General features: G+C 47.3%; 1 protein-coding gene across 3 annotated transcripts in view; it reads right to left on the reverse strand.

Moving 5' to 3' along the window:
- LOC119458971 (sulfotransferase 1E1) overlaps nt 1-20684 on the reverse strand; it is a 103837-nt gene extending 83153 nt beyond the window's left edge. For all 3 annotated transcript variants that reach the window (XM_049670858.1, XM_049670859.1, XM_037720823.2), the window contains exon 1: nt 20662-20684. The gene's annotated coding sequence lies outside the window, so the exon portion shown is untranslated. The remainder of the gene's footprint in view (nt 1-20661) is intronic.
- Nucleotides 20685-22744: the final 2060 nt, after the last annotated feature.

A 22744-nucleotide genomic window follows, 5' to 3' on the forward strand; every position in this document is an offset into this window, starting at 1 on the left:
ACCTTGCCTTTGTTGCGTAAACGAAATCTTAAGTCGTACACTGTAGACTTCCGGGGGTATTTTGCAAATCACCGATAAGTGAATCTTGATGTGGCGCTCTGACTAGCCAACGGAGCTCATCCAGTGGAGGTAGAATATGCCATCGAATTGAGAGCTTTGACTTATGCGCTCCTCATTTACGTTAAGGGCGGATGTCGTTTCTAACGGCAACCGTTGACTGCAAAGCTTTTTCGTTGATGTTTGAGGCTATCGGTCGGTGAACAGACGTGCAGCTGTTAGTACTAAAGCAGAATGGCCTACGTAGCTCTTTCCTGTGGTTAACAGTACTTTCCCGTTTGCCCAACGACGACATTCGCAGCTGTTATTCGCACAGGCTCGGAGGTTTGCTGAATGAGTAGGTGCACTTGAATCGCGTGGCAAATACTCATGTTTACTATTTGTTTTCTAACAGCGGAGCTGTTTAAGCCGGTCGTAATGTATGCCGCCTGCCACTGCATTGCCCAAAAACCACCTCGCGGAGCGTCGCGCGCTATGCTCGGGTACGTTCAAATATAAAGAACGTGCGCCATTGGCTGAGCTCATGTATGGGTGTAATAATAAAAAAAATCACTTGTCGATCACTCCGGCTCTACAGCAGAAGTGGTGCCAGCTGGAGAGTTCTCTAAATATATAGGCTATTGTAACTGTCATTGTCCCAGAATGCAAGGAAGTCCTCCGGGGGTCATCCACGTGCGTGCCGCGCATGCGCGGTCGAGCGCGAGCGCAGGACAACGGCAGCGACAAGGACGGACGCATCCATGAAATTGGAATGGCCATAAGAAAAATAGGAATGCGTGTATTTGAGGTCATGTTTGAATGATGTGGAAAGTGAGAACTCATTCGTGTGGATATGAGGTTACTGAATAATTCCTGGCAATGTGTCATGCCCGAGAAACGAGTTCGGTGATTCCTTGGTGATGAGTGAAATAGGTGACCCCAAGTGCGCGGCTTGGTTAGAATAAAAATTGTCAGTTTCGCTCTTAGGGCGAAGCGCTGACCAGCAAGGTTCCAGCGCGGCGCTCGAACACCACGCACTGCCTTCAATCTATACGCGGGTCCTCTAAACGTCTCTATGTAGTTTCTCTGCTTTTGTTGTCAAAAATGCGTCAAAGTCATCTCGACAGTCATCATCGATAGTCATCTCACGATGACTGTTGACGATAATACGTTTCGCCTTGAATCAATATTAAAGTATCCATCGAAACGAGTTATGTATGAGGCACGTACTGCCCCGGCAGTCCTCTTTCGGCGTTTCCTCAGGAACACTCGGCGTAACCTAGCGGCGGCACCGCGAAGCGTGCGCGCAGCCTCCGAAATGCCTGTCGCGCCGGTGCGTGCAAACTCGTCATGTGGTAACCGGGATCCTCTCTCGCCCTTCTTTCTGAACACGCTGCGCCATCTAGGGACACTGCCGAGAAGTCCGAGCATGGCCTCCGAGAGGAGAAGCATGGCGCACAGGTGCCTGCGAACGCTGAGAATTGTTCGGTTGCTTGAGGCACCCCCAGTGGCAGGTACTCGGGGACCCAAGGTGGCGAGAGGCTCATTGAAGAGCGGTACATACCCAGGCTCTTTGTGGCGCAGCTCGCTAAAGCCTTAGCGTGAAGGACGTTCTTTGGACACCACTGCATAACCAGGGCCGTTGTGGCGCAGCCTGCTAATGCGTCGAGTTGCTGTTTTTTGAGGAACGATTGTTAGGTGGGTTCGGTTTTGCCAAGCATCGGCGAAGTTTAATGGATTCATTTCAGCGTTGCAGTGTGGCACATTTCCAGTAGCCTATGTCTAGTTGCTCAAGTTGGCGTCAGAGACATTCCGTGAAGAGCGGCGCACACGTACAGACGCATACCCAGTTACCCAAGTTAGCATGAAATAGGTTGATTCAGGACTAGCACATGCCGATGGCACATACCAAGTGTTCCACGCATCTACTGTACAAACTTTCCCCAATGTCGGCGTGAAGGAGGTTCGATGAAGAGTGGCGCATGTATACACATTGTCACATACTCAGCGACCCAAGTTGGTTCGACGAACCCTGTTTTGTCAGCACAGCAGCCCGACCCGCTACCCATTAGGTTATGGACTTCCCCGTGATCAAGGCAGGCGGCAAAACGGGTAGAGACAAACCTACATAGATATTTATTCCCGGAAATTGCGTGGTCCATGGCATCACCAACAACTACAGTGAAAGTTTGCCGAGAGTATTCATTAAATTGCTGTCGCAATAAACGTTCTTGGAAAAATCTGACGAATGTTCTAAAGTTGTACTAAGCTGGGAGTTTTTACAGCCACAGCAAATGTTCCTTCTTCGTTCCTTCTTCGTTCCTTCTCTCACGCTGTTCCGTCTTCTAGTTGCTGTTAACGTGTCCTTTATTCGAAGCACATACCGATGAAGCGTTTTGGTTGCACCCGTTTTTAACAACGGTGCTGTTTAAACCGAAGGTCAGTCCGTGTGTCGCGAACAAAAAAACCTCGCTGAACGATGACGTCACCTGCGTTGCCTATCAACCACCTGCCACAGCTGCGCCTCGCTTCTCCTATATCCGGCAACGCTCCTCCGCCGCCGCGCCAGCGACGACGTCACTACGCGTTGCACAGCGCAGTTTGCAACACGGACACCGCGTTCCAGCAGACCCGCTCCGTCAATGTTGTCACCTAGCAATTACTTACCCAGCTTCTTCCAGCCATGTCATTGGTTCGCACCGCAATTCTTGCTTTGCTTAGTCATGACAACAGTTTGTGAAGCTTGGGCATGACGTCACACTGATTATAAAGATCATGTCGCCGCGATGGCGACACATACAATTCTCGTAGACTTCGCACTGAGTAAATCTAACATGGGACGGCCGAAGAAGTACAAGACTCCCGAAGAAGAAGCCGCTCAGCTGGAAGCTCGTCCTGCCTCCAGCCGAGAACGAATGCGGCGATTGCGTGCTCATCCGGAGTATCATCCGGAGCCTAGCAAAACTTAGCCGAGCCTAGCAAAACTGGAAGAAGCTAGGTGACCACCAGCTCCGCTGTTTCTCCAGCCTTGCACAACTTACTGCAAGCTGCGATAATTTTTATATAGTTTCCTATTTCGTTTTTGTCCTCTCCCAGCTCCCTTATGAAAGCAAGCAAAGCTTTCTCTCCATGTCTGTACGTTTGCGCCATTCCTTGCTCATGTTTGTAAAATATTTGAGGAAGGTAAACCCAAGAATAATATGTTTATTGACTGCGTTCGTATTACTTTGAACAGGTGTACAGAATTGAGTGTGTGCGTCAAATTTTTCATGGTCTCGGAAATGGCCTGTACTCCGCTGCTAAACAGCGCACCGCACCATAATCTTGATGATCACGTTTTTGCCAAACTGCGGTGTCGTTTCAAGTATTCAGAAAATAGAGCAGTGAAACTTGAAGACCGCCTAGTAACAATGGATGGAAAGCGAAATACTGGAGGAGGTAGGTATGAATCACACAGCAAACGCTACAAAGCAAGCGCACAAAAAGCGAGGACATTTTAGCGTTTCTGAGAAGTAAATAGCGAGAGGAATACAGAAAATTTTTCGATATTTGATAAAACGAGCTCGCACACAGACACACACAAAAAAAGAAAACGCTCACTGCAGAACACTGCGAGGCGTCTTCGTTATTAACTTGACTGACAATACGATGTTGAAAATACATAGTTTTAGCCATACTACTTACAATATGGGTATGCTGACGTGGCTCGGTTGCAGCGTTTTGAATTCCAATCGCGCACCGTCATTTCTAGCGTAAAAAACTTTTTTTTCTCTCACTGCACCAAAACACACTTGTCGCAAGTGTTTCCTAACAAAACAAAAAAAGAAAAAAAATTTTGTGTAGCATCAAACTCTGCCCGCAATAATGTCTTTTGTTTATAGGATATTGAAAGAGAACGGAAACAAGTACATGTGGTTGCGAAGGTTACGCTCAGAAATACTGCAAATGATTATGTTTTCCTGACCGTATTCTAAACCGCTTGTGTTCTATATCATCGGAAACCTTGGCTAGCACCCATACTTTTGCCACATATGGATTTCATTTTTTACATTGCCCATGCGCTTTATATAGCTCCAGACATATTGATTTTGCAGCTGTCCCATGTGTGAAGCGCGCACAAGGCATCGCGTGTGTGCCGTGCTAATATTCACTCACAAGACCACTATTCTGACACCAGCAGACAGCACACATTGGTACACACACATACAGAACTTGTCAAGGCAGTGCGCTAAACAGATGAACAGTTATCACCGAACATGTGCATGTCAAGCAATTTTTAAACATGAGTGCACCGTTGATTCAGGCAGAATGGTTTCATATAGTTACGCGAGGTGATGGTGAAGCTGATAGTCACGAACAATGTTTATATTCATTTTAAAGAGCTCGTCCTGTCTTCCATGCTCTTTCAGAGACAATATTCGTAAAACACAAGTGCGACGCTTCGGATCGCTTGCATAAGTCCTCATCATCATCATTAGCCTATATTGATGTCTACTGCAGGACCCTGCAGTAGACATCAATATACTCCAAGCGCTTCGTTTGGGTATACTGGAGCACCGGTATTATACTCGTGCCACACGGGCAAAGTAAAGTGCACTTTGAGCGAGTGCACTTCAGCGCGCTGAGTGTCACTTTGGCGGTGCGCTGCTACACGAGGAAGAAAAGTGTTCTTTCATATTGATGGCCATGGCGACCGGGAGTCAGACGGGAAAGCATATATTTCTTAATATAGCAATGTGTGCACGAAAACAGTTTATTATTGTTAGAAACAACATTTACAATCCACCTTTACAAGCGCTGGCAACGACGGCAACTTGACCAGCAACAGTCAAAACGACTCGATCCGCCAGACAACTGCGCAGCCATTACCCGGCGTGGTCGTGAACAGCCCGAGAGCGAGAGTAGTTTTAGATGCGTAGCAGCTTATGGTCGGGGCTATGTCACTCCCTCCCTCCCTTCCTCCGCCGTGCGGCGTCCATGCCCCTACTGCGCATGTACGCCAAGCTCCGGCTTCCGGAAGCCGGCTTCCGGTTCCGCTTCCGGTTCCGGAAGCCAGCTTACGGCTTCCGGAGAACGCTTCCGGCGTTTTGCCCGAATGATCCCCCGGTGCTTCGCCCACTCATCATCATTCACTTCGTGGATATGCGGTGTTGAGAAGAGGGCTCGAGCCGCTGTCACTAAACGGCAGCGGCGACAGGCCGATCCCGAACTTCGGGCTCGCGAAGCCGAAAGGAAACGTCAACGCCGCCGAGAAGCTGCTACTGATGTAACGAGGGCTCGCGTAATGGGAACTTGTGTCGACCCCATGGCTGCTTCGCATACTACTCAGGGTTCCCTTACGGGAAGATGGTGTCATTTTTTTTTTTGCTGTTCTTGGTTTTTTTTTTGCGGTGTGGCACATTTTATTATCTTTTAACATTAGCAATTTAACATAATGTTATTAAAAATTACTCCTGACTCTTCTTTCAGGAATGCTTTACTTATTTTTTACTCATTGCTAACGAGGCTACACGAGTTCGCCGAACCCACTCGCCGGCGAGTGCGCTCTGCAGTGAGGGCAGCGAAGTGAACAAGGAATGGCAGTGCCGGCGCTTGCGGCGCGCACAACGCGATCGATGATATTTGGCGGCTTCTCAGCCAGACGAGTCGGGCTGAGTCACTTGCGTTTCACGAGATAGCGATAACGCGGCCTGGAGAGTGTGCTCATCACCACCGATTTGTCGCGTATGTTGTCTCAAGGTAGAAAACAAGCGCGTGGGCGCCAATATACGATGACTCATTCCATTTCCCTAGTACGCGCATCCTAGCCAATGAAGCAGACGACAGCTGGTGCGCATGCAGACGGTGGAAGCGAGAAACGATTTTGATGGATAATCGTTCGCTTTGAGCTGGCTGCTTCATTTTTACTGGGGAGAAAAACTGTTTTGCTTTATCAAAAATGCTAGGTTCAATGCCTACATTACAGTTTCTTAGGCGAAACGTCAAATTTGCGTCACGTTACGAAAGCAAATCGGGGCTATCAGCGCCATTTTGTAAGCGTCGCGTTACGTCATGCCTAGAAGAAAATGGCGGAATCTCCAGAATAGAGTCTCAAGAAACAAAATCCCCTTGTCTGCAGCGCGGTCCGGGACGGGCTTGGCGTTTCTAATGGCTGCAAGAAACGCGCCAGAAACTTTGGCTGGTAAGCTGTGATCGCAAACGAATAGGAGAACATGATAATTGCATTTTCCTTCCCGATTAAACTGTTCGGCGGTCAACATTTATTGAAGCCCGAGCTTTTTATATTACTTTTTTGTGCCTTGCATGTCTCGGGCTTCATTCCACGAGTGAAGTCAATGATATGTTTATGCCCCCTCACGTCGAATCGCGACACACCTTCATCACCGCCGCTCGCTCTGTGCGCCCGATCGCGACGTGGGACGTGAGGCAGTCTGAAAAAAACGCATGCAAACAATGTCGATTCTTGATCGGTCATCTGGGGGCGCTAAATAGTGGCGCTATCACGCGGTTGTTTTTGCATTTCGCAGGCTTTCTCTAGAGCAAGTACAAGAAGCTTCATAAATGGTACTTAGTTTCAAACACTTCAGACGGCTATTTTTAAATGTAATTTACAACTTTCCCGTAAGCAGTTTCTTGCTAAGTCAATATTTTAAAAGTTCGATAATTAAGTTATCCTAAGTAACCGACTTTGCAAAACCAAAAAAAAAAAAAAAAAAGGTCGCCCGATCCTCAACACCACTGAGTTCGTTGCAGCTCACTAGCACACTCCGTCGTTTTTAAAACCTTGGTTACTTTGAGCTGGGACACCCTGTATAATTTTGTGCACATTTGCGCATAGTTTTGTAGCAGAAAGGGCAGAAAAATAAGTATTGCACACCTAACAACGTTATCGTAGCGCAAGAAAAAGAAAGAAAAGAAAATCAACGAGATTAACAAAAAATATTCAGAGGCCTTCGATGATGACGCCATTTCGGCAAATAGTCCGAACGAACGAACGAGTGAGCGCACAACAGTCTCCCCCCCCCCCCCCCCCCCCCGCTCCCGCCCTTGCGCCCCCTCCATGTCGCCCAACCCCGCAACTCGGTTGCCTGAGAGCACGCGCCCTTTCTCTCGGCGCCTTCCCTCGCCTTCCCTGTGATCCATTTGGCGTAGCCGCGGAGAGCGAACGCGTTCACTTCTTGATCTCCTTAGTGTGTCCACGGCACGGTGTAAGATATATACTCTTTAGGTGAGGACACTCGCCAGACTCGATCGACCATGATAAAGTAGCAAAGGCGCGCGCCAATCGGCTGGGTGACGGCAGCGGATACCTATCGGCAGTGTCGCACGAAAGTAGGTCACCGGGGATGATAAGTGGTTCTTGAGGGAAAGGGAAAGGTTGGCGCTATCTTCTGCAGCCCTTGAGGGAGCACGGCTCAGCGCCAACGGGGAGGGGTAAGTGGGAGCGAAAGAAGGGATGAGAGGGCATGCGCGAGTTCCGTGTCGGCGCACGCTCTCGCCTGCGTTCTAAATGAAGTTGCGTCGTTCCGCCGATAGGTATCCGCTGCCGTCGCCGCCCCGATAGACGCGCGCCCTTGCTACTTTATCTGGTCGATTGCGTCTAGCAAGCAAGCCGAGAAGTGTCCCCACCTAAAGAGTATATATCTTACACCGTGGTCCACGAGAACACCGTAAGCGTTTGACGGAACGCTCACCACCGTTGCATACTTCTTGGGAGAGGATACGCTATAGATTCTAGTCCAACTCCACCAGATCGTCCACAATGGTCTGACAAGCGCAGAGTGGTCCGCGAGACGGGTGACGAACGCGCGAGCTAGCGAACGAGTGAGCGACAGCCTACCCTCCTCCTCCTTATGGTTCCTCTCAGCCACTCGCTTGACCCGAAAGCAAGCGCCATTTCTCTTGCCTACCCACGTCGAGCCAGCGAAAGTGCGCCCCCCCTCTCCCCCACCCAATCTCCTCCGTTTCGCACTTAAATACCAATCGGTTATTCAATCACGATGGTGCCCCCCCCCCCCCCCCCTTCCCTACCATCCTCTTCGCAACTCGGCTATCCGAAAACATGCACCAATTCCCTCTGCGCGTTTCGTCGCCTTCGCTCCCCCAAGTCCGACCACCGTCATACCACCGACCTACCACGCAAACGACAGAAAGAGCCACAGAATGTCATTGGCTTTCAGCAGAACAGTCTCGTAACAATGATGCGATTAGAAGAATAACAGCAATATCTCATTACACAGAGATACTAGAAACTCTCAAAGGAACAGTGTGGACCAAAATATTATCCCTTATCATGCACACACACACGCACGTTATAAAACCTCCGGCGGTCAAAATTATCCGGAGACCTCCCTACGTTGTTCCTCATAATAGGATCATGGGTTCGGCTTATAAAAACCACGAAATGCATTAACAGCGAAGCTCTTTAAGCCAGCCGTAATTTGTGGTTTGAGGTTCGTATCAAGAAACAAAAGAAAACAAACTTTCTTGCCGAGGCGGGATTCAAACCCGCGTACCCACGGTCCCAAGGCGAGCATCGTAACCACTAGGCAATACAGCCATTTTTTTTCTTTATTGCCGGAACTTTCACTTTGTGGGCACCAATTGCAACAATTTTTGCCAAAGAAAACAGTACATAATTATACATTACTCATACTTTCAAAGTTGCATGCATCCATGTTGTGCGGTCAGCCACATTTTGACTGGCACTGCAATGTGAGCCTGACCGAAGGCCTGCGCGACTACTTTCCCGGGAGGGTGTTTCCAAATTCATAGATGTAATTAAAGATCAGGAATACCCCCCGGATTGGCTGACGAGGATTGAGCCCCTTGCAACTTTAAAAGAATTTTAAACCTGACGGCTGATTATTAATAAGACACTGGGGGCCCCCATTAAAATAGAGCGTTCCGTTCGCTAGGGATGTCCACTGAGCCCGCTTTTGTTTGCCATTTATCTAGAAAGCTTGTGTTTGGCAATCATTCAGAACAGTAGCATAAGGGGCTTCAAACTTGTGGAAGTCGAAGTGAAACTCTTAGCATATGTAGATGATGTAGCGGTGTGCTGTACATCTAAAGAAAGCATTGCAGAAGTAACCACCATTGTTAAACATTTTGGAAACACAACAGGGAGCACAGCAAATTGGAGTAAGTGTCTGGGTTTTTGGCATGGTGAATGGCAGTCAACACCGGAAACGTTCGCCAACATTAGATGGATTAAATCGCCAGCTAAATACTTGGGCCATTCTAAGAGCTTGAATACTTCTTCTAAGCATGCAGTGAATAGCATTGGAGAGATTGTGTCTCCTTGCCTGACCCCTTTCTTGATAGGTAAGTTTCCACTTTTCTTGTGGAGAACCAAGGTAGCTGTGGAATCCTTGTAGACGTTTGCTAAGATATTCACGTATGCCTTCTGTACTTCTTGATTACGCAATGCCTCTATGACTGCTGGTATCTCTACTGAATCAAATGCCTTTTCATAACCTATGAAAGCCATATAGAGAGGCTGATTGTACTCCGCAGATTTTTCGATTACCTGATTGATGACATGGATATCCATCGTAGAATATCCCTTCCTGAAGCCAGCCTGTTCTCTTGGTTGGCTGAAGTCAAGTATTGCCCTAATTCTATTGGAAATTATCTTGGTGAATAATTTATACAATACTGAAAACAAGCTAATGGGTCTATAATTCTTCAATTCTTTAACGTCTCCCTTCTCATGGATTAGTATAATGTTGGCGTTCTTCCAATTCTCTGGTACACTTGAAGTTGTGAGGCATTGCGTATAAAGGGCCGCAAGCTTTTGAAGCATGATATCTCCTCCATCTTTGATTAAATCTACTGTTATTCCATCTTCTCCAGCAGCTTTTCCCCTGGTGATGTCTTTCAAGGCCCTTCTAACTTCATCGATAGTTATAGAAGGAGCCTCTGTATCTGGTTCATCACTATTTAGAATGAAAGTAGCTTGGCTGTCTTGGGCACTGTACAGGTCAGTATAGGATTCTTCTGCTGCTTTTACTATGTCATCGAAATTGCTGATGATATTACCATGCTTATATTTCAGTGCATACATCTTGCCTTGTCCTATGCCAAGCTTTCTTACTGATTTAATGCTGCGTCCACATTTTACGGCTTCCTCAATCTTTCCCACTTTATAATTTCGAATATCCCTTACTTTCTTCTTGTTGATCAGTTTTGACAGTTCAGCGAATTATATCTGATCTCTTCAGTTGGACATTTTCATGTTTTGTCGTTTCTTTATTATGTGCTTTGTTTCTTGGGAGAGCTTACCTACTGGTTGCCTTGGTGCCATTGCTGCTTCTGAGATCAACCTAGTTACGGTTTCATTCATTACCTCTATGTTGTCTTTATTTTCCTTTTCTAAAGCTGCATATTTGTTTGCGAGCACCAGCCTGAATTGGTCTGCTTTTACACTTACTGCCTCTAGGTTGCCCTGACTACCTTCACTCTCTCTCTCTCTCTTCAAATTGAGAGAAATCCTAGACCTCAATAACATGTGGTCACTGCACTTAACCTTACCTAACACTTCTACATCCTGCACTATGCTTGTATCGGCAGAGAGTATGAAATCTATTTCAGTCCTTGTTTCTCCATTAAGGATTTTCCAGGTCGACTTCCTGTTGCTGCGCGTCCTGAAGAAGGTATTCATCATTCGGAGCCTATTCCTTTCCGTAAATTCTACTAAAATCGGTCCTCTTGCATTCCTATAATCGATGCGTAGTTGCCAGTTGTTTGCTCACCAACCTGCTTTTTCCCCGCTTTCGCATTGAAGTCGTCCATGACTACGGTATACTGAGTTTGCACCTTTCTCATTGCTAATTCAATATCTTCATAAAACTGTTCTATTTCTTCATCATCGTGACTAGAGGTTGGGGCGTAGGCTTGTACTACCTTCATTTTGTACCTCCTATTGAGCTTTATTACGACGACTGGTACTCTCTCTCATTAATGCTGTAGAATTAATCAATGTTGCCCGTTATGTTCTACCGGTGCTAACATATGGGGCAGAAACTCGGAGGTTAACAATGAAGGACCGCACAAAGAGCAATGGAACGAAAAATCTTAGGACTAACGTTAAGAGACAGGAAGAGAGCGGTGTGGACAGTGGATCAGAGAAGAAACAGGGATAGCCGATATTCTAGTTGACATTAAGCGGAAGAAATGGAGCTGGGCAGGCCATGTAATGCGTAGGATGGATAACCGTTGGACCATTAGGGTTACAGAATGGATACCAAGAGAAGGAAGGCGCAGTCGACGTCGGCAGAAAACGAGATGGGATGATGAAGTTAGAAAATATTCAGGTGCAAGCTGGAATACGCTAGCGCAAGACAGTGGTAATTGGAGATGGCAGGGAGAGGCCTTCGTCCTGCAGTGGAAATAAAATATGGGCTGATGATGATGATGATGATGAAATACTTGGGCGTAGCACTCGAACATTACCGTCGTAATGAGGACTACTGGCTCGAAGAAGTTAAGCGAATCAAGAAAAAAACAACAAATTGGAAAGGCACTCATCGGTCAATGTTTGCGAAAGCCACTGTATGCAACTTGTTTTTAATAAGATATGGTACGTCATGCAAGTTTTATACTGTTCTCGTTCACAGAGTTGTTGCTGTGTTCATTTGGGCATCAGAATGGGAGAGATGTAGTCGTATAAACTTGTTTAAGCGAGTCAAAGACGGGGGCCTCTCACATCTTTTCGCTAGGCAATACAGCCACGCGTGCAGAACATGCATTTATGCGAACCATACGATTGCGTTCGAGCGTCGTCGTCTTTGTCGAATGCTGACGCGCTCGCACGCTCGTGCTCTGCGAGGTGAAGAAGAGGTTTTGCGCGCTATGAGAGCGAGAGAGGGAGAGAGAGAGAGAGACGCATTCAGGGAGCGGGTCTGCTGGGACGCGTTGTCGGCATTGCCACGCGGTGTCGGTGTTGCGAGCTGCGCTATGCAACGCGCAGTGACGGCCGTAAGACCGAGACGTGCGAAAACAAATTATCATCATCATAAATAACAAGATGAAAAGTTCGCGCGCACTTCCGGAAAATGCTGGGCTACGATCGGCCAGCTTCACTGTTTCAAGCGTTGCGCGGCCGAATGCAAGATAAAGCGTTTTGTTTTATTTTTTTTTTCTGCGCTCTATTCACGCACAACCATTCAACATTTCAGTCGGGGGCAGTAGTTGTAAATGGTGAGTGGATAAATAGTGCAGTCTACTTGTACGGTGGTGGTGGTGGTGGTGGTGATGATGTTGAAGCAGGCGGGGTTAGCCTGGCATACATAGCCGGCAATTGTTCCGCCTGATCCTCCTTCGAGTTGAGATCAGGGGTGTGTCACCAAGCAGCGTTGCCAGATTGGACAGTAGGGACGACACCAGAAACTCGCTAAAATTTCCCCAGATTTCACCAGAACCTAAAATTGCCGAAAAATTACTAAAAATCATCATTTCTTGTGAATAAGCCAACACTCGCGAAATTAAAAAAAAATTTTTTTGTTGCAACTTTAGCGAGTGTTTGTTTATTCGCAAGAAATGTGCGCATAAAGTGGGCGCGTCGAACTCTGGACTACAAAATTAACATTCGTCGAGTACTCACTTTATTATTTACAAAGTCATGATGAGGAGCCTTTAATCATCACTTGGAGCATCGTAGATGTCTGAACGAAACCTGCTTAGCATATCGTCTGTGATAGCAAACTTCACGCAACAGCCGTCTCCGGAGGCACACGCTGTGCGAATTCGTACAATGGAATCCAAAGTTTTCAGTGACATCTTGTTTCTGTACTTTGTCTTCACACAAGTGACCTGACTGAAGACACGGTCCACCACTGCATTTGACACTGGGCACGAAAGGCATGCCAGCGAATACAATGCAAGTTCCTTGTAGGGCTTTTCACCCATGGCATTTTCAAACTTGAAAATCCCTGCCCAGAATGTTGCAGAATCCTCTGGAAGTTTGCCTTCGAAGACGGCCTCCTCAAGATGCATAAGAATTCTCCTGTATTGTATTTCAATAACGTCCAGGTTTTCTTCAATGAGATGTTGAAGTGGAAGTTGCAAAACATAATGTCGTGTAGTTTGAGGCAAGACTCGCGAAGGGTGAAGTCCACTCATGCCCTGAAAAATGGCTTGATTGGAGGGAAGACGCTTTTCCTTCACTCACTTCGCTTGAACAGTTGGCGCCGTCTAGTGAAGCTCCTCATAACTAGACATGCGTTGCAAATAGAAGCTCTGGTTGACCGTGCACTCTGACTATGCCCTAGCGGTAGCTTATCAGCCTTACGTTCGGGCGGCCATAGGCGCTCCCTAGTGGTAAACGTTTGGATGAGCAGCGACAGTGGGCAGTATTTTGGTTGAGTGATTTTCCCCAGATTTCACCAGATGTTGTCTGGTGTAGAAGTTTGCTAGCCTGGCCACCAAAAGCTCCAGATTTTCACCAGATTTTCGAAATCTGGTGACGAGTTTCACCAGATGGCAACGCTGTCACCAAGTGTCTATGAGCCCCGTGTCTCGCAGGAAGGCCAGCAGCAGTCGTTGCGCTCTCTTCCTGGTTGTCGCAGGTCCTCCGGGGAAAACGACGTCTTCAAAGGTCCTGTGCGTAAGACCGCTCTTTTGTAGGCTGTCGATCATCGCTTTTCTTTCTTTGTCAAACTGCGGGCATAACCAAATGTAATGTTCGATGTCACCAATGTCACCACAAAAAGCACAGAATGGGGAAGCGCGAAGTCCAGTCTTGAATAACCAAGCTGTGGTGTACGCGGAGTCGGTCCTGATGCGGTATAAAAGCGTCGCTTCTTCGCGGGTAAATCCATAAGTCACGCAGGCTTCGTGGGGATTCTTGTGGATCTCCCTAAAGTGAAGGCGGATTGCACCCTTAGGGTTCTGAAAAGCTTTTGGAGCTTTCACTTTTGGGACACATGTCAGCGCTAGGCGTGCAAGGGCGTCAGCTTTCTCGTTTCCATCAATACCTACGTGTGATGGTATCCACTGGAATCTTATATTAAATCCTTTGCTTGTTAGATCGTTAATTAGTGCCAGAGATTGCCTTGTAAATTTCTCTAGAGGTAGGCCACGATGCAATCGCTGTAACGCTGACTTGGAATCAGTCAGCACCACGACATCTCGTGCAGAGAATTAAGGCCCGTAGTTTCCGCAAAGCCGCGGTGATTGCGGCGATTTCTACTGTTGTAGAGGAAACTACGCGATCCAGTCGGCCAGACCATGACACATCAAGGGATGGTATGCAGAATGCCGCTGCACAGCTATCTGTTTGTGCGCACACCGAGCCGTCTGTGTAAACTTGTAAGTGGCGTTGAAATGCTGTGCTCAAGTGTTCCAGCACAATAAACTTTGCTTCTGCAGTTGAAATGGTGCGTTTCGCCGGTAGGTGGGGTACACTGAGGCTGCAGGTAACGTCCGAAAAAGACCATGGCGGGTCAAGGCGACTGCGTTTAGGCCATTCCAATCCTAAACATTGGAAAGTGTTCAGCGCCGCATGGAAATGTGAGCGAGTTCTTGCTCTTAGCCGCCGGAGAAGCGCCGTGCCTGCGCGGGACTCGCCCAGCCTTAATAGCTGCGTCAGCAACGCCTGAGATGCCAAGAGACGGAGTGGAAGAGATTCTGCCTCATTAGTGACTTTCTTGTGTGAAGCCGTCTGTGGAACTCCCATCGCCAAGCGAAGTCCCTTTCTGTGCACAGCCTCCAAGCGCTCGAATTGACTCGATGACGGGGATATCAGAGGGAGCTGATAGAGAATGCGGCTTGTTATCAGTGCCGCATTCAGTTTAAGCATGGACATAGGATTGTTTCCCCAACGTACACCTGCCAATCGACGAAGTGCGTTGACTCTTTGCACTGATTCAGCCACAACACTTTCGACCGCACGACGCCATAGTAGCTTGCTGTCGATGGTGACGCCCAGGAATCGAACATGAGTTGCACGAAGAATTGAATGCCCTCTGATATTCAGCGTCAGGCGTGTTGACTTGCGTCTCACTCCCGGGAAAAGCATGAAGGCAGATTTTTCCGCTGATAAAGATAGGCCAAGCATCGATAAGTGGCGTTCGATGGCGGAGATTGCGCCCTGGGCGATCCGGGCCAACCGTTTGTGTTGGTACCCCGAGATCCAAATGCAGATGTGATCTGCGTAGATGGACATTTTAACTGCCGTCCGACCTACTTTCAGTGCATCTGGAAGGCTGGCCATGGCAACGTTAAAAAGCACGGGAGATAGGACGCTTCCTTGTGGGACACCGAGGGAAATTCGTCGCTTATCACTCATTATACTTCCGAGCTTAACTTGGGCATACCGATCTCTGAGAAATTCATGGATGAATCGAAGAGCATTTCCTGAGACGCCCATGTTTTGGAGTCCGTTGAGGATGCCTGTATGAAGCACACAGTCGTATGCCTTGGCAACGTCCATAAAGATGGCGAGTGTGGAAAGGCCGTCCGCGCGATGGTGCTCGATATGGCTTATTAAATCCAAGACACTGTCCTGGGCACTCAACCGTGGACGAAAACCGGTCATGCACGATGGAAGTCTATTTCCTTGCTCAAGATACCATGTTAACCTCGCACATACTAGTCTTTCCATCAACTTTGATACGCATGATGTGAGCGATACTGGCCGATATGAGGCGAGGTTCGCAGGATCCTTTCCGGACTTGAGTACTGGCACCACCCATGCTATCTTCCACGTTTCTGGGATCTCTCCCGTGCTCCAGACGTGATTAAATATGTCCAGAAGGGCTCGTCTTCGTTCGTACGGCAGATTTGTCAGCATCTGATTGCTGATCGAATCGGGACCCACAGCACAGCGTCTTCTTAATTTGCTGAGCGCCATATCCAACTCACGGAAAGTGAATGGCGTATTCATGGTATGGAATGCTTGAGACAACAGAGGGTTCGATACTCCTGCTGATCTGCCAGATGTGAATCCATCTGCAAAATCTTCTGCGAGGGTTTGCAAATCTTTTCCTTGCTTCAAAGCAAGTGCTTCAAATGGCCTGTGCGGGCGAATCTTTCCGGATAGGCTATTCATTACTCCCCATATTCTTGTCATGGGAGTAAACGCCGATAAGCTCTCACAGAAAGCAGCCCACTGAACTCGTCTTAACCTTTTTGTGTGACGACGGATGACAGCGTTTATCCTGTTGTATTCAGTTTTTGCAGAGGGATTTGCCGTTTTTCTCATTAGTTTCCGCTCCGCTCTCCTACGCGCTGCGCAGAGGTTCTTTAGTTTCAAATCAGGAGTAGGAAAATGATCTGGCAGTTTCAACATTGAGGTAGCCACTCTCTTGCTCCGCAGCATATCTGCGAATAGCTCACCAGGGGATTCATCCAACGCTTCTCTGTATGTGTCCCAGCGTGTCACAGCACAGAATTGTCGACCAGCAGTGTGAAATCCAGTGATGTTGGTGAAGATCGGAAAATGGTCGCTGCCTTTGCATTCGTTGCCCCTCTCCTAGAATAATATGTGGCGATTTTAACGCACATCATTCGCTTTGGGGAGATAAGATTGCAGATTTCCGAGGCAAGGAACTTGTCGCAGCCGCGGATGCTGCTGACTTATGTATTGCGAACGATGGTAAACCAACTTTCTTCAGACCACCAGATTCATGGAGTGCCATAGACCTCGTGATCCATTCTACAGACCTTTGCGTATCGTCGACAACGGCCCCTGACAGGATGGGCAGCGACCATTTCTACTTGTACGCTCGGGGCACCAAATGCGGAAGAGACAGATGATGCGGATGGAAAATCCAATTACCTGCGCGAGCAATATCGTCGCTGGCCTGATAATGCTGGCGGTCGTGAGTGAAACGTGAAGCCGCAGAAGGACGCGCCTAATGTGCTAAGTGCTTCTGTATATATATATATATATATATATATATATATATATATATATATATATATATCAGCAGCAGCAGCATATATTTATGTGCACTGCAGGACGAAGGCCTCTCCCTGTGATCTCCAATTACCCCTGTCTGTCGGAGTCATGAGGGAGGTAGTGGCCGAATACTGCACCAGGGAGGCCAATTCCTGTTCTGGTGGGGGAGTGACTTTGATAAAGCTTAGTGGGCCTGCCTAGTTTGGCTGCACCTGAACTAGTATAGCCCCACTAGCTCTCGGCAATATTTGTTGCCGGTGTCAGGCACCACTCCATGCCTGAATATATATATATATATATATATATATATATATATATATATATATGTAAATGGTGGGTGGATAAATAGTGCAGTCTACCTGTACGCTCGGGGCGCCAAATGCGGAAGAGACAGATGATGCTGAGGGAAAATCAAATGGTCAGCATTATCAGGCCAGCGACGTTATTGCGCGCGCAGGTAATTTGATTTTCCCTCAGCATCATCTGTCTCTTCCGCATTTGGTGCCCCGAGCGCACAGGTAGACTGCCCTATTTATCCACCCACCATTTACAACTACCGTCCCCGACTGAAATGTTGAATGGTTGTGCGTGATATAAAACTTTATGCTTGTGCCTGAGTGTGTGTGTGAACGAGAGCGAGAGGAACAGATAGGCCTGATTCTTGTTAGTCCCAACAATATGAAGCAAAGAAGCACGTATAGCGTAACTGATTGGTTGTTTAAATTGAAGTGTAGCAATGATAAGCTAATGCGGGGATTGTGGGCTCAGCTCCCACCGGTGGCAAGTTGTCTTTTTGTGGCATTTAATTTGCCTCCCGCTTGTCATTTATACAGTTCACGTAAAACTAAAAATCAGTTCCCCTGCACTCTCATTGGCTTATCCGATTGCTTCATATCGTTGTGACTATATACATATATATACAGAAGTGAAATGAAGTAGCAGGAAGCTATCCCCATAATATTCTTTAAAGTGGCCTTGAACAACTTTTTATCGAAGTCGAGAAATTCATTTGAAGTTAAATTAGGCTATTTCAGAAATACTTGCCGTAAAAAAAGTACTTCGATGCGTCCAGCAGAGGCGGAGTTATTGGCAATCAAACACCGCGTTTGCGGTGCTTCCGCTCTTTCTATCAAAGACTTACACGGCGAAAGCTACGGCGAAGCGGGGCGTGCCCGCAACGCTCCGCCTACTGAGCGTAACCGTGCCGCGCAGTTCAAATTTGATTTTGGATGTTCACGTAGACGCCACTATTTTCAATTTTGGAGCCTACGACGCGCCGAACGCGGTTGTTCTCAACGAGCCGCAGTGCGCTCAGTCAGCGGATTCATCGCGGCATACCGTGGCCGCCACGGTACCTAAGCTATGTAGTAGACCGCAGCTACATGCAAGTGCAGTGCGCATGCGCAGAGTTTGCTTTGTACACGACAAGGCTTGAGTGCTCGCTCGTGCCCATATGCTCCAGTCTGGCCGTGCTACGTGCTGCGGACTGTCTTTGTCCTGCACCAGCTTGACCAATGGATAGTAGCCCCGTCAAACTTGGGCATTTTGAAGCGCTATCAATAGCTCAAAATTTTGGAGGACGCTTAAACTTCGCCTGTTAAGAGTAGAACGCAATAGCATTCGAAGAACACCGACTGCTTGCAACGCTTCCCGGCAACCACAGTTTTTTTTTCTCCACCTCTCCACGCGCCATGGCTGCGCGGAGGCGAGCGCCATCTGGATGGTGTTGTTGCAAGAAACAGAGCAGTCCACGCCGCTTTATGAAAGGTAGAAGCGCTGGAAAAAGGGGTTTGAGGTTTCGTGTAGCAGAACTATGTTTTCTCGTGAATTCAAATTACAATCCGACGCTATCATGTCTGTAGGTTGTGTTTTAAGTTGTACTTTAGGATTTTTCTGACACATTTTACTTTGAGAAATTGAATTAGTTCCGTATCATCTCTGCGCCACGCGGAGGGTCTGCGTGGTTGTGGTTCGGAATGACGTTTTGTTAAACGACGGTCGGCGCCGACACCGCATTTTTCCCGACACGGGTACCTTAACACTAGCGTGTTATTACGAAGCGAATTCTGCCGAGGCGTCTAACCAGTAGCGGCACGGAGTGGGTGCGCGCTGGCAAGCGTGCGTGTGGTCTTTCTTTAATGTTTTGCGAGGCTGTTGGCAAGTTGATTGTTCAAAACTAGTCGAAATTAGAGAGACACGACGGCTACGACACCAATAAGCAGGGTGGCAAAAGATTAATTTAAACGCGGGCGGCCGCGGCCGAGCGCGAGTAGACGATTGTAATCTTCTTCTGGAAGTACGTAATTATTATCGAAATTAGAAAGCCGACCTTCGCGTGCTTCAGCCTCTAAATAAAAAGAGTGGAACGCGATAGTATTCAAAGATCCCTGACTGCTTCTGACGCTTCCCGACAACTGCAGCTTAAGAAACCGTAATGGTTACCGGGAAACACTGGCGGCGAACGCTATGCACGAAGGCGAGCTTTCTGGTAGAAACGCGGCCTCTTGCGTGGGGCGATCCCGGAGATATTAGGGAGCCTACATGCAAGCGCTGTTTGCATCTAGGCTCCCTAGGATATATTGCACAACCGCGCCAAAGCGATTGCATAAATTTCCGGTTCCCGTTCTTTTTTTTCGTACTTTTAATATTTCAGTCTGTGAAGATAAAGGCATGCGCTGTGGGTGCTTTGGTTCATGGCATTTGTTTGTGGATTGTCATTCTCAAAATTCTGAGGAATAGCTTTGCCAAGAATGCAAGACAAGGCATGAGCAACATTAATGCGTGACATGCACCTAAATATATTCGGAGGACCTGCGTGGTTGGGGATGATTTTCTCCGCCACCCGCCGACATCGCACGCCGGTTGCCGACGCCGGATTTTCTGCGACACGGGGCACTTAACGCTATCGCGTTAGTATACACATTACCAGTAGGAACAATGGCACTCATCCCAACACCCTTCTTGAATGATGTCAGCTACTGCACAATAGCAGCCGCTTATGGGAATCTGCTATATTACTAAATAAAGCGCCCAGAAAAGGCTGAAGAGCAGGCTTCTGTTGAAAAGAGAGTGCTTGAGAGAAAGGTGACGTCGCGCTCCGCTTGCGAGCTCCACGCGCCGCGTACGACTGCAAGAACTTGGCTGAAATGTCAACAGCAGCGCATGATGTCTGCGGACTGTTTTTTTTTTTTTTCACCAAGCTCTTGGGCTGGTTAACGACCCCTTTAAACCTTTCTACCAGCTCCCTTAGCTAAATTCTATCTGCAATTTGTGAATTATTGTCGGCTGGTTTATGATTTTCTAGCAATTTCTTTCACCGTTCATTTTGCGAAAATTGTTAGAAATCCAGATAAAAAAAATATTTTTTAAAGAAGCGTGGGCTCAATACAAATCATGGCTGCGTATCGCTAAAAGGCAGCATCATGCAAGAAAATTCAGTGGGAAATGCATTAATAAAGGCTGCGTGGAAGATACGCTAAAAACAATTTTTTCGCATTTCTGCAGAACCAATAATCGGATAGACCTAGAAGAAAATCGCCTTTATGGTAACATTGCTAGGGTGCCTGAATGCATATGCCGAGAATGAATATCCTGTACACGAACAATGCAAGTCCGTGGCAAAGCGTGAATACAATGCGGGGTTCCTTATATCTGTTCTTGCGAACAGCGAGAACCAGTGGGGCGATTTTCTGCACTGGGTGAAACAGCATACATCTCACCTATTGTGCTCCTAGAGGCGAGATCACGCACCAAGTGGTCGCTTTTTAGAACGGCGAACGCGTCTGGGCGAACGTCCTCGTGGAAAGGCTCGGGTTTGCCGAATCAGTGTTAAATGCAACGAGTTGTGACGTCGAGCTGAAATACCCACATGCCTCACCAGGCCTCCAATGGACGCCTCCGAAAGGCTTCACATGCCGTGCCTCGTACCCTGTCAGTGTGCACAGGTGCAACGTGACGTTCACGCGGCACTGAGGGCTGGAATGCACGATCAACCGCTGCCGTCCAAGTTCGCTAGTCCAATCAGCGTAGAGAGGAATGACATTTTCAATTGACAGCGCAAGATAGACGCCCGCTCACAACGCAGGGAAGTTGATGAAGAAAAAGAAGAAAGAAGGCACTTTACAATGTGACGTCGTGTGATCACGACGTCGAATTGAGTGTTTTCTGGTTTAATTCAAACGTGTTCTTTATGGTATTGATTTTTGTTCCAGCTCTCCCACTGCAGTGAACCTCTGCAAATAAGCAGAAGCTCAGATGTGATGTGGCGGCAAGATATGCTTTATCGTTCGGGAAAGCCGCATCGAAAAAAAAAAAGAAGTGCAATTGAAAGCAGTGTAATATCGACAGCGAATTTCGTTAAGAGTCACGACAAGGATTCACTTACGAAAAGACCCACAGGCATAAAGCTGGCTTGCTTCTTTCTTGAATTATGAATATTTCATTTTGGATGGCATTTAATTCTACGCCCCTACACAACGACCTCTAAATGATTATAAAATCATTTTTACCTTGCGATAAAACAATATATTTATACGCTGAAGGGGCTACTTTATGCGACCCCGAAAACAGCCTGCAAGACATTGCTGCGTAGTAATCCAGTGTATTACGTGCGTGATCTTTTTTATTCCAGAACACTTTATTGAAGTGACCTGTAGCAAGCAGCGAAATTACACCATTCGAGATGAATTACTTGGATGAGCGGTACAGTTACTTAGTTGTTCGAGTTACCGCGAGGTTCAGTTAAGCAACTAACATGCAAATAATCAATAATGTGCTTGTTAGCATTATGGCGCATGTTGAAACTACGAAACCAACGCCGGCCACTAACGAAGTCACATTTCGTTTGCTCGAAATTCGACACCAACATCAGTTCAAAGATGCCAATGCACTGAATACCCTTCTGCATGCTATGGCGTCCCATTGTTGTCGCTTCCAAAATACTGTTTGCCCAAAAGACTGCCGAACTATTTCGAACTAACTTGAGAACACGAATGGATACCACAGCGCATTTTAGGGATGCATATCTGCAAAGAATGATGAATAAAATAATGGGTTTTAGTATTCTATAGCAGCACAAGGGCCATAGAGACCCCATCACCCGAATCTAAGCACACAGGCTGTTTTGCCTTCCGCCCCCATCAAAAAGCGGCCGCTGCAAATCCCACTACCTTGTGCTGAGGGGCAGAAGCTCTATATACATGAGCATGCATGACCAGTGATTTACAACTCAGGCTGCGCCTGCATGCAATTTGCTAATAGCATCGCCAGCTTTATTTAAAGGTATCGGGAGTATCTAAGCCATACGGGGGAATTTAGTCCGAAAGAGCTAGTGGGTGTAAAAGCAATACTAGGTAAAGCAACAAATTCATGTATTTAATATATATGGCTCGGTGCGACTTTTCAGCTTGTCCCGTGTGCTTTGGTAGAAATTACCCACAAAAAGCGACGGTCTAAAAGAAGTGTTTAGTAAGTAGTCTGCTACGCGCGTAATGAAACATAAGACATATAAGAAAATATGTCTTGAATGGAAACTGAAAAATCTTTTATTGCTTTTCGATTCTTAGGGTATTCACGCACTTTCGGGAGGCTTTGTACGTATGTATGTATGTCTCTAACCGCTCTACGGATACATCTTAATGGACACTCTACGGTCAAACGGGTAGCGCATTGGCCTGTTGTACTGAGAGAGCAGGGTTCGAATTCAACCCTGGAACCATACTTTCGTCACTTCTTAAGTGGCAACAACGATCCTCTTTCACACCGACATGGGTCACCGTAGATAGATAGATAGACAAACTTTAA

This window comes from Dermacentor silvarum, chromosome 7 (genome assembly GCF_013339745.2).
Source record: "Dermacentor silvarum isolate Dsil-2018 chromosome 7, BIME_Dsil_1.4, whole genome shotgun sequence".
Lineage (NCBI taxonomy): Eukaryota > Metazoa > Arthropoda > Arachnida > Ixodida > Ixodidae > Dermacentor > Dermacentor silvarum.